The sequence below is a fragment of the Prionailurus viverrinus genome, chromosome A1, assembly GCF_022837055.1.
Source record: "Prionailurus viverrinus isolate Anna chromosome A1, UM_Priviv_1.0, whole genome shotgun sequence".
Lineage (NCBI taxonomy): Eukaryota > Metazoa > Chordata > Mammalia > Carnivora > Felidae > Prionailurus > Prionailurus viverrinus.
Window position 1 is genome coordinate 115,213,154 of NC_062561.1, and position 15,266 is coordinate 115,228,419.

Here is a 15,266-nt window from a genome sequence, read left to right on the forward strand (position 1 = left end):
TAGCAAGAGAAATGCAACTTCTCTCCTGTCTTTCTAATTTGGGAAGGCAGACAAGAGGGCTAAACCTACTCCCCTTCTGCACTGCCCTAAAAAGAAGAAAAACCACAAGTGCCCATTCACTAAGCAGCATTGGGGGTGAAGTGGGAAGGGGTCTGCACACTCATGCAAGTCAAAGCTAACCGTGAAGCCTAGTTTTCTCTAATTCTCACATCTCTGGAAAGGAAGTGTTATTTCCTCCTTCACAGCTATGAGGAAATTGAGGCTCTGAGAAGTTAACAGCAATGGCACAAGGCCAGTGGGTGACCAAGCCAGGATCCAAACCAAGACTTACCCCTAAGATCTTGTCCTTTTAACTAGTACATTTCCATTTCCATTAACCTTTGTAGTAAATGTTAGTGTTCCAAGTTGGGAGTTGAAGAACCTCAGGCTCAGAGAAATTTAGCAACTTGCCTGCAAGTACACAATTATTATTTTGCCCCACTACTCTCCTTGCTAATCTCTGACATCCCGTCTTTTGCCCTGAAAGAGCCTATCATTTGTTGACTCAGACTGGAGCTGGCTGGGTAAGTGTCCAATCTCCTATTTGCTCCACCATCGTGCCTAGTGCATGTGGCCTGCTTGTGGCCTCCATGCTTAGCCATGATCGTTAACTGAAACTAATCCCAAATGGCTGCCACAAGCTCTCCTCTGAAGGCCCCTTGGGTCCATAGAGGTGTGATGACCTCAGATTGGGCCAAAGGCAATAACCGGGAGCTGTTGGCATCCAGCCTGGGGTAGCAGCCAGAAGGCCCCAAAGCAAGTCTGATTTAATCCCATAATGGAAAGTGACTCAGATAAGGCTTTTATCAATCATTCCTGGGCTGTTGGGGGCAGGGACCATCCCAGAGTCATGAAGGCAAATATCCTGGGCCACACAAAAGTGTGCAAAGGCCTGGTCCCACTGGAAGGTCCAGGAGAAAATGGAGATATCAAGAGGCATTCGGAAATACTTTGCTCAAATTTCCAGGACGAGAGAACAAGAGAAAGAGGAGGATACTGGTGAATCCATGTATTCAGGTAGAGAGGACATCAAAGCCTAACACTTAAAATAATAACAACAACGGGGTGACTGGGTGGCTCAGTCGATTAAGCATCCTACTTCAGCACAGGTCATGATTTCGCAGTCCATGAGTTTGAACCCCACATCGGGCTCTGTGGTGACAGCTGAAAGCCCATAGCCCGCTTTGGATTCTGTGTCTCCCTCTCTCTCTGCCCCTCCCCTGCTCAAGCTCTGTCTCTCTCTGTCTCAAAAAATAATAATAATAATTATAATTATAACAATAACAGCAATTATTTATGAGGCATTATATTAAGCATTTTTTAAAATATTTATTTATTTATTTATTTATTTATTTATTTATTTATTTATTTATTTAGAGAAAGAGAGCAGGAGGGGTAGAGAGAGCAGAAGAGAGAGAATCCCAAGCAGTTTCTGCACTGATAGTGTGGAACCGATGAGGGGGCTTGATCTCACAGTTCGTGGGTTTGTGACCTGAGCCAAAACCAAGAGGTGATGCTGAACCAACTGAGCCACCAAGGCACCTCAGCTGTACTTAGCATTTAAATGCCTGTACAGTAGATACCATTTCATTCTTATTACAGAAGAGGAAACCAGACTCAGGTAAATTACCTGCCCAAGGTCACACAGCTGCTGAAACGGGAGAGCTGGGATTTATAACTCAAACCACCTAATTCCCATGCCTTCCTGCCTCACCCTTGCACTGATTGCAGGTACACCAATCACTCTTGCTCACAGACTTCTTCATCCCCAGAATTTGCCAGCACTTCATGAACTTGTCCTCTTCCTGGAAGAATTCCTGGAAGCTTTATGTAACCACAAGCTGCAGCCTCCCCATCACCCCAAAAGGGAAGGAATAAAGGATAAAGCTAGGTGAACTGACCAATCAGGAGCAGAGGGGCTACACTGCCCTCCCCCCAACTCCAAACCCCCAGGGACAGCCTCACCAAAGGCAAAGTGGAGTCTGGCCTTCTGCCAACTGCTTTCTCTGTCCCTCGCTCCCTCCCTCAGCCCTAACTCCCCACCCTCACTTATCATTTTTTCCTAGATCAACTTTACTTTCCAGGCCCCTACCTCATTGGCCTTGTTCATTCAAGAACACTTCTAAGTACCTACTATTAGCAATAGACTAGGGATTCACCTTCCTTGCTGCAGAGGAACATATACAATGCAATATTAATAGTAATAACAGCTAACACTTACTGAGCACTTACTATGTGCCAGTCACTTTTCTTTCGTTTTGAGCTTGAAAAAGCAGGCGGAACAAGCAGTAGCTTTGAAATCAATTATAAGACTAAGTCAGACAAAGGGAGACAACTAATATTCCATGAACTTTCACTATGTGCTAGGCTGGGAGAAAGAGCAGCATTGTAACAAAGAACTTGGACTCTGGGCTGAGGTCACCTTAGGTCAGAGGTCTGTCCTACTACTGACTCACTGCGTGTTTAGGGACAAGCTAATTCTCTGAGTCTCATAACATGTAAATAACAACGGTTCTTATCTCTAAGGTTTTTGAGGGGATTAAATAATATATACAAAGCACTTAGCAAATTCTCTGACACATAATAATCAATGTTCAGCAATTTTTTTTTTTTTTTTGAGAGAGAGAGCATGCGCGCATGCATGTGAGAGTGGGGAGGGGAAAGAGGAGTGGGAGAGAGAGAATCTTAAGCAGTCTCCGCACTCAGTGTGGAGCCTGACACGGGGCTCCGTCTCACAACCCTGGGATCACCACCTGAGCTGAGATCAAGAGTTGGTCACTTAACTGACTGAGCCACCCAGGTGCCCCAAGCAATTATTATTACTCATTCTTATAACGTTAGTGTAAAACAGCTAAATAATTACAAACTTTTTTTTCCCTAAACTTTTTTTAAGCTCTTCAGACCGAAGCAGGAATTTCTTTGTGTTCCTGTTTAATTACATGCGTGTAGTTGATTGGACTCCTTGGCACTAACAGGTCAAGGGTTTCCCTATTCTGCCTGCTGCTTAGAAGCATGCCTGACACCAGCTGTTAAAACAGAAATGGTTTGAGGCCTGTACACATAGATCTAAAAATCAGGGCATGGGTATGAATTACTGTTAGAGAGACAGAAGGGAGGCATTTTTGGATTTGTGTGCTTCATATGTTAGTTTGCTAGGGTTGCTGTGACAAAGTACCAAACACTGGGTGGCTTAAACAGCAGAAATGTATTGTCTCACAGTTCTGGAGGCTAGAAGTCCAAAATCAAGGTGTCAGTAGGGTCGGTTCCTATTAGGGGCTGTTAGAGAGAATCTATTCCAGGCCTCTCTCCTAGATGGTGATGTGCTGGCAATCTTTGGCATTCCCTGACTTGTAGAAGCACCATTGTGACCTCTGCCTTCATTTTCACATGACATTCTCCCTCTGTGCTTGTCAATGTCTAATTTTCCCCCCTTTGTATGGTTATCAGATATATTGGATTAGAGGCCCACCCTACTCCAGCAGCACCTCATCTGAACTAACCACATCTGCAATGGCCCTGTCTTCTAATAAGGTACTTCTGAGGTACCGAGGGTTAGTGCTTCAACACATGAATTTTGGGGAGATACAATTCAGCCCATAACATGTTAGCACTTCTCAACTAAGCTTATGACTTCAAACTTTTGAAAATTTCAGAATTTGCTGGTGTTTCTTCCTGTGGCCATTTTTTTTTTCCCCCAAGATTTTAAGTAATCTCTACACCTAACGTGGAGCTCGAACTCACTACCTGGAAGAGCAAGAGTCACATGCTCCACTGGCTGAACCAGCTGCCCCCTTGTGGCCATTTTGAAGTTGTAATTCCATGGAGGACTCCTCTTCACCCTTCTCATCTAACTACTTCTCATTATCAATCCTGTTTTAACAGAAGAGGAAGGAAGGAGGAACTCAGAAATGTTTAGTCACAATGAGTAGGACTGCAACCAGGGTTTACTTGACTCCAAATCCTGTGCTATTTATTTCTAGAGGTACAGGCCTATGCTATTGTAAAAAGCAATAGTCAGCTGAACAGCTTAAAACCATAACCTCAAATATGTTTGTAATCTGCAAACTTCCTCAAATGGCATTTACATCGATGACTCCAAATGAGCCCCCAGCAATTTGTGCAATGGTCAGGGCAGACTCAAATGAAGTTCCTTGTCCAGGGTACAGACAGGACACCACAGGACCAGGCTCCAGAATATGGTTGCTGGAGACCTGACCTGCTATCTGCAGTTGTTCTATCATCAAGAGTAGTTTCTGGTCTCCTGGTTCTCCCAAGTCAATGGGATTGTGTAGGTTAAGAAGCTCCTCTCCCCCAACTACCAACGCACCTTAAATACCCTTCTCTGGCGAACTTTGGCCTCTGTAGCCTCTTGGCAGATAATAGGAGATGGCACCACCCCCCACCCCAAGTTCAGAAAGAGAAGTACAAGAAGGATTTCTGGTTCAGGAGAAAAACTACCTCCCTTACACTTGGCTTCTTTTCCATTAAGATTGAAAGTTGCAAATCAATCAGGAGAAAATTGCCCTCGGGACTGTTGAGCAGACATCTGCTCAAATCAGATCCTGGATGTGTGTGTCAAAAGCACCTCACACTCTCATTCATTGCCAACCAAGTCTCTGGGGCAGTCCAATTGATTTAGGAGCATTCACTCAGAACTAACAATCACTGCACACATCTTCTGCTGCTGGGTGAGCCCTCTGATTACTACTTCTCACTCACTGGTCTAATGGGCAAGGTGAATCTACAGCACAATGGATAAGGACAATACTACGAAATCAAGGACAGAGCCCCTGTCCTCCACACTCCAGGATTACCAAGCTGAAAAAAAACCGTAGGTACTAAAAATTCTTTTAGGTTTTAAAGGAGTGGGGGAAGGAGTTGTCATGGGACATCCACCACATGCGAGGTGTTTGGCATACATTAGTTCGTTAAATCTTCATAACTCTAGTGGGTAGATGCTATTAATATCTTCATTTCTAGGTATAAACAATATTTTAGCTATGGAAAGTAGAATTTCTTAAACCTAAAAATAAATAATGAATAGGTTTTATGAGTGGACCATTTTCTTTAATTTCTCTCACAGAAGGGACCTAGAAAGAGCTCTCTGGGCAGGGTGGTTAAATGGTTATCACTCTTGCACTGCTTTGCCTGCTCTCATCTCCTGGGGAAAGCTTTAAGCACATCTTCATGGTCGGACAGATCTGGATTCAAATCATAGCTCTTACAGGAAAATTAATTTACTCGAACTATTTCAAACAGAGGAAATTTTAATATAGAGAGTTTAACACTGTGGCCACTCAGGTGGCAGAAGTGACAGAAGAACTTTAAAGCCATACGAGGTAAGTGAGGTAACCCAGAGATTAGCAAGAGCAAGAAACCACTACCATCTAGTCTGGAGGCCAAAGGAAGGACATGGAGCCCAGAAGCTGTCAAGGATAGGGGTATTCTGGGTCCTCCTATCCTCAGCTCTCCAATCTTGTACAGTGGCTACCATTGGCCAAAATCAGCCAAAATCCAGCTGACAAAGGAGCCTGGGAAATCCAGCCTGACGGGAGGTGGAATGGAGGTAGAAGTGTGGGGGTGGCCCACCCATGAAAAACAGTATCAGAAAGGGGGTGATGGATCTGAGGGCAAACAGGCAAATGATGGGCCCAGCCCTTGCTAGTTTCAAATTCCTCCTGTATAACCAATGATTTGTATTTCACAGGGTTGTTGTAAGAATTAAAGGAGCAAATACAAATAAATATTAGCACACTCCCTGGCACATAGTATGAAGGCAGCTATAAATTATTTTTCCCTGGATGGAAACGCTAATATTCAGACAGATGAGAACATTTGTTCAAGGAAAGGGCTTGGAGGCTGGAAGATGGCTGTGATGTTGGGCAGGTCACTTCATTTATTTGAGCCATCATTTCCTCATCCTACCAATTAACTCACTGGGTTGCTGAGGGGATTCATTCTTCCTGCAAATATTTACTGAGCACCGGCCATGTTCCAGGCTTTGTGGGCGCAGGTAAACAAAACAGATGTACACTGCCTCACTTTCCTGGAGTTTGCAATCTGGTCAGGAGAAAGGCATTGGCCAGAAAGTTGTACAGATCGCACACATGTAACAACACTGTGATAAATGCTATGAAGGAGAGGTAAGTACTGGGTGGGAGGGTTACAGGGTGGCCTGGCCTAGCCTGGGGCGGTCAGGGCAGCTTCCCTGTGACTAAGGTCACTGGGTCTGAAGGATGAGTGGCAGGGGGGCCGGTGAGGGGCAGTGGTAGAGTGAGTTGGGGAACCGCGGGAGGAGCTCTTTGGAATGTTTAAACGTTAACCCGTCATCGTATCCGCAGCCTCACCAGGATCAAGCGGCCATGCTCGCCTGCGAGGACCTCCAGCCTCCCTCGCCTTGCACCCCGCACCTCCCAGAGACTCCCGGGCGGCGCGCGCAGGCAGTGGTGCCCGCCCAGGCACCGGCTCTTCCCAGCAGGGCACCGCGTCCCGCCCTGGCCGCCTGACCCAGGAGCAGCTCGTGCGCTCGGCGGCCTCGCGACCTGTGCGGCCTCCGATCCTCTGCTAATGCGTATCGAATTTTTGTTGAATGCGGCCCCGGGCCCGCGCAGAGAGCGCGGCGGCGACGCTGCCAGAGCCTCTTAATTCCCTTTGCATCGATCCCGCCGTTAATGACCTAACCTTCTCCCCTAATTAACTGACAACTGCATTAGGCGGCGCGCCTCCCCGCACGCAGCCTGCGGCTTCCCCACCGCGGTTCTGCCCGCGCCGAGGAGCCCGCGCCGAGGAGCCGCGCCAGCGGTGGGAGTGGGGGCGGCCGTTACCGCCCTGACTAAACCCAGAGCCCTGCCACTGGGGTCCGACGTGGGGGGTCGTATTTCAGGTTTTGGATGCGCCTTCGGTCCTGATCCGTCACTAAACGTTTGCTGCCGTTGTTTATGCTGTTGTTGCTTAGTTTGTGCCAACACTGGGCAGAACATTTAACATGCTTTAAGCTTACTGATTCATTACAACGACCCAAGAGGCGGATGGAGGAAACTGGGCTCACAAGTGGAGGAACACAGCAATCACCAAGGCTGTGCAGCAAGCGGCTGAGGGAGGTGGGACTCCCACCCTTTCTTACCCGAGTGTGCCCTTACTCGTAAGCTTCCTACCCTCCAATATATAATTTAAACTGTACTTAAATGTGAAATTTAAACTAAATTTAAATGTAAAATATACAAAATGTTAAGTGCTTAGCACACTAGGTGGCAGATAATAAGCACTCAATATTTATTTTAGTGTGACAGGATAACTCATTGAAATATTGATTGGGGTTTATTCTCCTTTGCCTTCCCTCTCCTGAATGGTCATTTCACCCAAATGGTCAGGTCTGTAATCCCTTGGAGGACGGAGAAAGCAGAGGCAGCTTGTGGTCTTTTGACAAACACAAACACACAGGGGTCCCAAACTTCATACTTCAGTATAAGTTACAAAGGATTTTTCCTCCCTCCCCTTCACCCATGCACATTATATACTGGGACCAGGGCAGGATTTAACCTCAGTTTCATTTGTGAAATAGAAATATTACCTGTAGCTCTGGTTAAGATATATTTTCTAACCTCTACTACAGGCAAGTATTATATGCTAAGGGTTCTGTGAAAATGGGATTCATCTGCGCAGGACCTTTTCACAGGTTTTACAGGTTACTGAAATGATCTGGCGGTCATTCACTGTTTTACTCTGATTCTCTCTGCAACCTGGTTTGTGGGCCTTTATTTTCATTTTGTATTAGTTTTATTTTATTTTCTTAGTATATTTATTTATTTTGAGAGAGAGAGGGAGAGGAGTGGAAGAGAGAGAGAGAGAGAGGGAGAGAGAGAGAATCCCAAGCAGGTTCTTTGCTATTAAGCACAGAGCTTGACTTGGATCTCTGTCTCATGAACTGTGAGATCATGACCTGAGCCAAGATCAAGAGTCCAACGCTTAACCGACTAAGTCACCCAAGTGCCCCAAAATGTGTATTTTTAAAAGTCACCTCAGGGGCACCTGGATGGCTCAGTTGGTTAAGTGTCCAACTTCGGCTCAGATCATGATCTCAAGAGTTCGTGGTGAATTTGAGCCCCACATCAGGTTCTGTGCTGACGTTTGGAGCCTGGAGCCTGCTTCAGATCCTGTGTGTGTGTGTCTCCCTCTCTCTCTCTGCCCCTCCCCCACTCATGCCATGTCTTTTACTCTCAAAAATAAGCATTTTAAAACAATAAATAAATAAATAAATAAATATCACCTCAAATCTCCTCTGGGATGAGGCAAATTATGGAAAAATATATTTAAAAATAAAACGGATGAAATAGCAATTCAAGAGTTTGGCCAATATTCATTAAGTTGGGTTGGCATTTCAAAGTGAGGAAACTGAGGCTAGGAGAGGTTCATGGAATTGTTCCAGCAAGACAACAAGACTTCAGGACTGGGAACCCTGTCCATGCTTAGCCACCTCCTCCTCTCTTTCCTTCTACTTCTTGGGAGTCACCTTCCCACCCAAGTACCTAACATCTCATACTGTACACTTCCTGCAGGAGAAACCTGGATTTGACAAGTCCCTGACACCTAACACTGAAGTAAATATTAGATCAATATTCCCAGCCAGCCATTTCCTCTTCCTCTCTGACAAATCTGTCACCACTTTTTAGCAATAGTCATTTTCTAGATCAAGAGGCTGAAGCTTCACAAGATTAAGCAATTTGCTTGAATTCACTCAGCTGAGAGTTTTGCTGAAATTCAAACCCAGATCAGGCTGGATCCACTTTCCATTGTACTCTTTGCACTACATGTTTTTCTTAAAGACTAGAGAGCTACGTTCCCTAACACAAGCTTGACATGTAATTCCTTAAGAATTAAGTGATTTAACTTGGCCTAGAAGGGAGTTCTCTTCCACTTTGGGGCGTGGGGGTGGGTGGTAGGGAGCCAGCCTGAATTAGAGGGTCTCTTTCAGAAGCCACAAGGCCGCTTTGTGATGGAGACTGTTAAAGGGCACAGGCAGAATCTGCCTAGGGCAAAGATGGGAAATGAGGCAAGTCTCCTAAATGCAAGAGGAGAGGAACAAGATTGTCTCTCTCTGGACATCCCACTGTGTGATGTGCTCACCTCTTAGGTGTCGCTTCCTTCCTAAGAAACATTTCTGTCGCTCATCTCTGTTTGTTGAGCTTCTATTATCCTTTAAGGTTCTACTCAAATGTAGTCTCCGCCGAATGAAGCCCCCCCCACCATGAATTGACTGTCTTGACTGTCCCTCAGGAGTCTCACAGGCCCTGGATCACATGCTCTTTCACAACAAACAGAATCTGCTTCAAATGCACTTGCCAGTGATTAGCTGTGTGACTCTGGGCAAGAATTAACTTCTAGACTTCTATCCCCATCTGTAAAATGGGGATAATAGTGCCTGCCTTCAGAGCGTTGTAATGAAGTTTCAATTGGATTATACACGTGAGATAAGGGAAAAAATATTAACTGTATATATTCATGGCATAAACCTCTACCCAGGAGCATGGAGAGAGAGGAAAGATTGTGTAGAGATGGCTGCTTTGTACATATAATACAGAGAAACAGATGGGGAAAGAGGATTTTAAGTTTTGCTGTATATTTTTTCCAAAAGACTGTGCAATCATTATTTAAATTTGTTTCAAATATTGTGGATGCCAGGGGCGCCTGGGTGGCGCAGTCGGTTAAGCGTCCGACTTCAGCCAGGTCACGATCTCGCGGTCTGTGAGTTCGAGCCCCGCGTCAGGCTCTGGGCTGATGGCTCGGAGCCTGGAGCCTGTTTCCGATTCTGTGTCTCCCTCTCTCTCTGCTCCTCCCCCGTTCATGCTCTGTCTCTCTCTGTCCCAAAAATAAATAAACGTTGAAAAAAAAAATTAAAAAAAAAAATATTGTGGATGCCAGATTGATACCATGTGGAGACAAGCCTATGAGGCAGCTCAGCTTTAAAGATATACACATTGAGCTCTTAGTGCAGTGTTTGACACAGACCAAGTACTCAAATAATGATGTCTTTATTATTTGTCTATCTGTCTCTACCACAACACTTGTCTTCATCTCTGTGGCAACCTACTGCCTGCCCTATGTGGTCCACAGTAGATGCTCAGCAGGAAGAAGCCTCCATTGGAACCCCAAAGCCAACCAAAATCTGGGGAGACCATACTCCCAGAACAAATGCCTGATATTCAAGCTGACCACAGCAACTGGAGTGGGGTCAGCCCAGGGAGGGGCTATTTGCTCTAGCCCTCTGTGGGGGATGGGCTCCTCCTTTCTGCCTGTCACTGTTCCCAGCCCAGACACAGGCTCACTTCATCCTCTCCCTGCCACACACTGACCTCTGTGCCCTGGGATGTCAGCAAGGGGTCAAGGGGCCATGGAGCTCCCTGTGGTCGCGGATGCCAAGCATGCCAGGCCAGAAATCTTCACATTGTTTCCTCAGGATTCCTGCCTGGTCCATGGGCCTGGTTTTCAGGACAGCAGCTCTGCAGTTGGTGTGTCTGCAGAGGAGACACCTCCCCCGCCCAGGCAGTCAGGTTGGGAAATGAGTGACCCTGAAGACCTGGGAGCACCTTCCCCCCAGAGAACTCCAGTCATGGCAGACTACCTGTAATTCCCTCAACACTCTCTGCCCTTTCCAGTCTCTGTTTGCTCATTCTGGTTTTTGGGGTGCCCCCCCATTTCTGCCTAATTAAATCCTACTTCTTCAAGGTCCAGCCAAAATACCTTCTCTTCCCGGAAACCATAACTATAGCCTAAAAGAGCTCCCCCTTACCCCCACACTCCTCATCATAGTCTCTGTTCTAATTTAAGACATAGAGCCTCACCCCAACACTGGACAAATGTGATGTGTATCAAAGATTGTGCCTGGGAGTCAGGAAGGCTGAGGTTTGATTCCTGGATCAGTCACTTGTTAGCCCTGTAACTTGGACAAATTGCTTGGCCTTGTTAAGCCCCTTGTAAAACAGAGGGAAAAAATAGGATAGTTCTGAAAAGTAAATGAAATAATGCTCATTAAGCCATTAGCATTATGCTTTGCACACATGAAGCTCTTAATAAATGTTAGTCCTCCACCTCCACACCCACGTACAGTATGTCAGTTAGGGCCTTGACCAGCTCAATATGTGCAAGGGGAATTTTATTGGACCAAGTCTCCCAAGCTCCAGATGTGAAGAGTCTTCCTCCTGAGAGAAGAAGAGATGCTAAAAAGAGACTGGAGTTTCTGACAACCAGAGATCCTAAGAGAGGAAAGAGGGTGAGAGACTACGAATGTTGGTCAGATGGGATGTAGAGGTGAAGATAGAGGGTTATTAGCCAAAGAAATGGCAGTGCTTTTGTCAAAGGGAAAAATCTTTTCTTCTACCTCTTATGTTCAGTATCAGGAAACCTGTGTATTAAACTAACAAAACGCAGATTAACAGGAGAAAAGGCAAAAATTGTATTAATATTTACCTGCACAGGAGTTTACAAAAAGAAGTGAAACCCAAATAAGACCTGAGGTTAAATTAGGGGTCTTATATACCCTTTTAACAAAGTAAAGAGGGTTTGGGGTCACAGGACAATAAATTGTGGGGAAGTGACTAGGAAGTATATGGGGGAAACTAATGGAAGATAAGGGCTATTTTAGGAAGGCTGGTTTTTGCAAACTCATCTTGGTGTTGATTCCCCATCCTCAATCATGCCCTGCTTTCAGACAGTTAAGGGGAGAGCACAGAACTCTTCCTGAATCTGTTGATCCTCTATCATCTTCAGGTCAAAATAATCCTTACACCAAGTAGTATATTTAGGAATGGCATTCTCTGATTCCCTTCAATTTGCCTTACTCTTCAACTGCCAGAACCAAAAATCTAGCAAAGCCTCCTTCTGCAGCCATAAAGAACCTCCACTCAGGGGCACCTGGATGGCTCAGTTGGTTAAACATCTGACTTCGGTTCAGGTCATGAGATCATGGTTCATGAGTTCAAGCCCCCATCAGGCTCTGTGCTGACAGCTCAGAGCCTGGAGCTTACTTTGGACTCTGTGTCTCCCTCTCTGCCCCTCCCCTACTCATGCTCTGTCTCTGTCCCTCTCTCTCAAAAATAAACAAACATTAAAAAAAAAATTAAAAAAGAACCTCCACTCAGATCTACCTCCAAGGGTACTTCTCAGACCCAGAGCCTCAGCACCTGGTCTGTGTTCCTACATTCCCATCCCTTCAGGGCATCCAAGAAGGAAGCTCAGGAGATACTCCAAGGCCAGGAAAGAAGCCACAAAAGAAGCAAGCCCTGACTTCAGGTAATTAAGACCCACTGCAATTCCCTGACAGGAGTCTATGCCATTGGGCCTGTCTGAGCCACTCTGTGTCCCTCACACAGGCCTGGCATTGTCTCTCAACCCAGAAAAGCCAATCTAGAACCTATGCATAGACAATCAGATTTTCTGTGAATTTCGAACTAGAATGGGAGATCACTTAGGTGAACTCGAAGTAGGTCTGCAGAAAGAATGAAGTAGATGGTTCAAGATGTCTAGGCCTTCAAGAGAGGGCAATCAAGACTGGTTCCTGACTCACCAGTCTCAGCACCCCAAGGCCTGGATGAATTTCCTGGGGTTGGGTTTCAGGACATTCCCCTTTTACTAAGCAATTCCAATATTTCTGTTACATTCAACCAAAAGATCCTTGACTAACACATTAACTCTCTTTGACTCTGTGCCTTATCCAAGGTCCCTCAGATCTGAGACACAGACCCAGAGTTCTGGCTTACATCTTGGAGTTCAGAACTTGAATAGTATCTCCCAGGGGCAGCCCCACCCAGAATTCAGCCCACAGTTGGAAGGAAAGCCAGCACCATCACTCACCACTCCTCCTGGGCAGGAAGCAGAACATCTGGTACCCACAGATCCCCTCCCAGAGGTCATAATAATAATAGCTGCCATTTACTGAGTACCCATCTTGTATCAGATGCTGTGCTAAGTATTACTTCCAATCTTCAAAAAAATCGTGATTTTTAAAATAGGTTTTAAATATTTTTACTATTATCTAACTTAAATATGCATGGAGAGCAAAACAAGCATAAATTCCTCATGCTTATAAGCTTTTATAGAAATAAGAAGCCAAAAACTTGCCAACCAAAACCATTAAAATTGATATAAACATTAGTTGATACTGCCAATTAGTTTTTTTGGCTGAAGATAAATTGATGATGTTATATTTATTTTTGTAAGAAAAGCAAAACAGGGGTGCCAGTGGCTCAGTCGGTTAAGCATCTGATTGTTGGTTTTGGCTCAGGTCATGACTTCATGGTTTGTGGGTTTGAGCCCCATGTTGGGCTCTGTGCTACAGGCAGTGCAGAGTCTGCTTGGGATTCTTTCTCTCTCTGCCCCTCCCCAACTCTCTATGTAAATAAATAAACTTAAATTTTTTTTTTAAATTAGAAAAGCAAAATAAAAATGGCAACCCTTTAAGTTAGGTATTTCTATTGGCATCCCCAGTGGACAGGAAGAAATGGTGGCTCAGAGGGGTAAAGCGTATTTCCCAAGGTCAAAGAGCTGAGGGTTATAATCAACCAGAATAAATGAAAAGTCTCAACTGCCCAAACTTGAGGTCTGGCTGCTAGAGTCCTGGGCTGCCCCTTCACCAAAATGGCAGCTCATAAATGGTCAAGGAAAGATCTTGAAAAATACTTACAACCTGGCACAGAGCAAATGCTTGTTAAAGGTTTGTTGAATGAATGCATGAATGAATGAATGGGTGAATATGAAGGGCGTTGTTTAAAAGACAGTCTGGAAAAATAAATAAAATAAATAAAATAAAAGACAGTCTGCTCTACCCCAATGATGCAGAGGCCTGTAATTCAGCACTCCCCATTTACCACTGCTGTCAGTGGCCCTTCCCTCCTTGTTACCCAGGAGCTAGTCTAATGGCATTCGCCATTCCAATCAGCCAGGATACCATTAAAAGCTTCAGTCCAGCCACTGTGCCCCCACCCCAGGTCTTGGCTCTGGGCCCTGGGCTTGGGGAGTGGCCTAGTTGTTTACCAGAAATTTGGACCTTATTCAGAGAAAAGCACAGATGACCTATTAGTCTAATTCAAGCACTTAGCAAGGAATGACTGTACCATTCACACCCCCAGCCCCAGGCTAATGGAGTCAAAGCAAATGGAGAGGCTTTGCCAGCTCAGAGATCTTCCTGGGAGGGGTGAAGGGGAAGGTCTCCAAGTGCCCCCACTGAAGTTTGCAGGGAGGAATGTTGACCTAGCATTTTCTGGGGGCAGCGTGTACTATGGGGATACAAAAATGTGTAAGAAGAGGCTTCCCTATTCTACCCGCCACTCTGGCAGCATTTCTGCACATCCTACCCCCAGTCACCTGCTCACTACCTTAAAACTTGGTTGAGAGAAAAATGGGAAGACAACCAAATATCCATTGATAAATAACTGGTTAAATAAACGATATATGTAGGAATATGCATTCATATAAGTCCATGCTCTGAAGCTGATAAAAAGGATGATGTAGTTCAAGCTCTACTCATGCATGCTGAAAGATATCTGTGACTTACACAGTGACATGCAGTGTCTGATCCCACTTATATAAAGTTATACATACCCATAGATTTTCATGTGCACATATAGGCAGAGAGCATTTGGCAGTTTGCTGGTGGGATTTTAGAGTATTTTACTTTCTTCTTTATAATTGTCTGTATTGTCCAAATGTTCTACAAAAACCACATACTGTAATTGCTAACTTTTCTGAGTTCTTATATTGTGTCAGTTCCAATGCTTTTATATGGATTATCTCACTCCTTATGAAGTGGGTTCTATGCTTTTTCACATTACAGATGTAGATAATGAGGTCTAGAAAGGTTGAGCCCAAGGTCATATAGCTATTAACTAACAAAGTCAAATACTGTTGGAAGATCAAATGAATTAATGCATGTACTTGCATGCAGTAGAGGCTCAATAAATGATGGTTATTATTATAATTATTGTACAGCACTTATCGCACTGTCTTGTTCTTCTTGTCTTGTCTATTCCTCTGCTCTGGAGTGTAAAAGACTTGAAAACAGTACCTGAATCAGTACTCCAGAATCTCCTGCATCCAGCACAGTGCCTTGCTGAGCCAGCACTCATCAGATGCTTAAGGAAAGAGTGAGTGAATGAATAGACAAATGTCCACAGCTCTATAAATATATTTTCCCAACTACTTTGTTTCCTTATCCCAACAGGATTGCAAATGGGATT

At 44.9% G+C, this 15,266-nt stretch overlaps 1 protein-coding gene and 1 long non-coding RNA gene across 2 annotated transcripts in view; one reads left to right on the forward strand and one right to left on the reverse strand.

Annotated features, from left to right (window-relative positions):
- Positions 1 to 11,809, reverse strand: part of CDC23 (cell division cycle 23) — a 44,847-nt gene extending 33,038 nt beyond the window's left edge. The window contains exon 1 of the mRNA XM_047845363.1: positions 10,389 to 11,809. The gene's annotated coding sequence lies outside the window, so the exon portion shown is untranslated. The remainder of the gene's footprint in view (positions 1 to 10,388) is intronic.
- LOC125158601 (uncharacterized) lies at positions 4,699 to 15,168 on the forward strand. The gene is made up of 4 exons (XR_007149448.1): positions 4,699 to 4,874; positions 6,381 to 7,180; positions 12,249 to 12,324; positions 15,072 to 15,168. It is a non-coding gene; the product is annotated as an uncharacterized LOC125158601 (long non-coding RNA).
- The last annotated feature ends 98 nt before the right edge of the window (positions 15,169 to 15,266 follow it).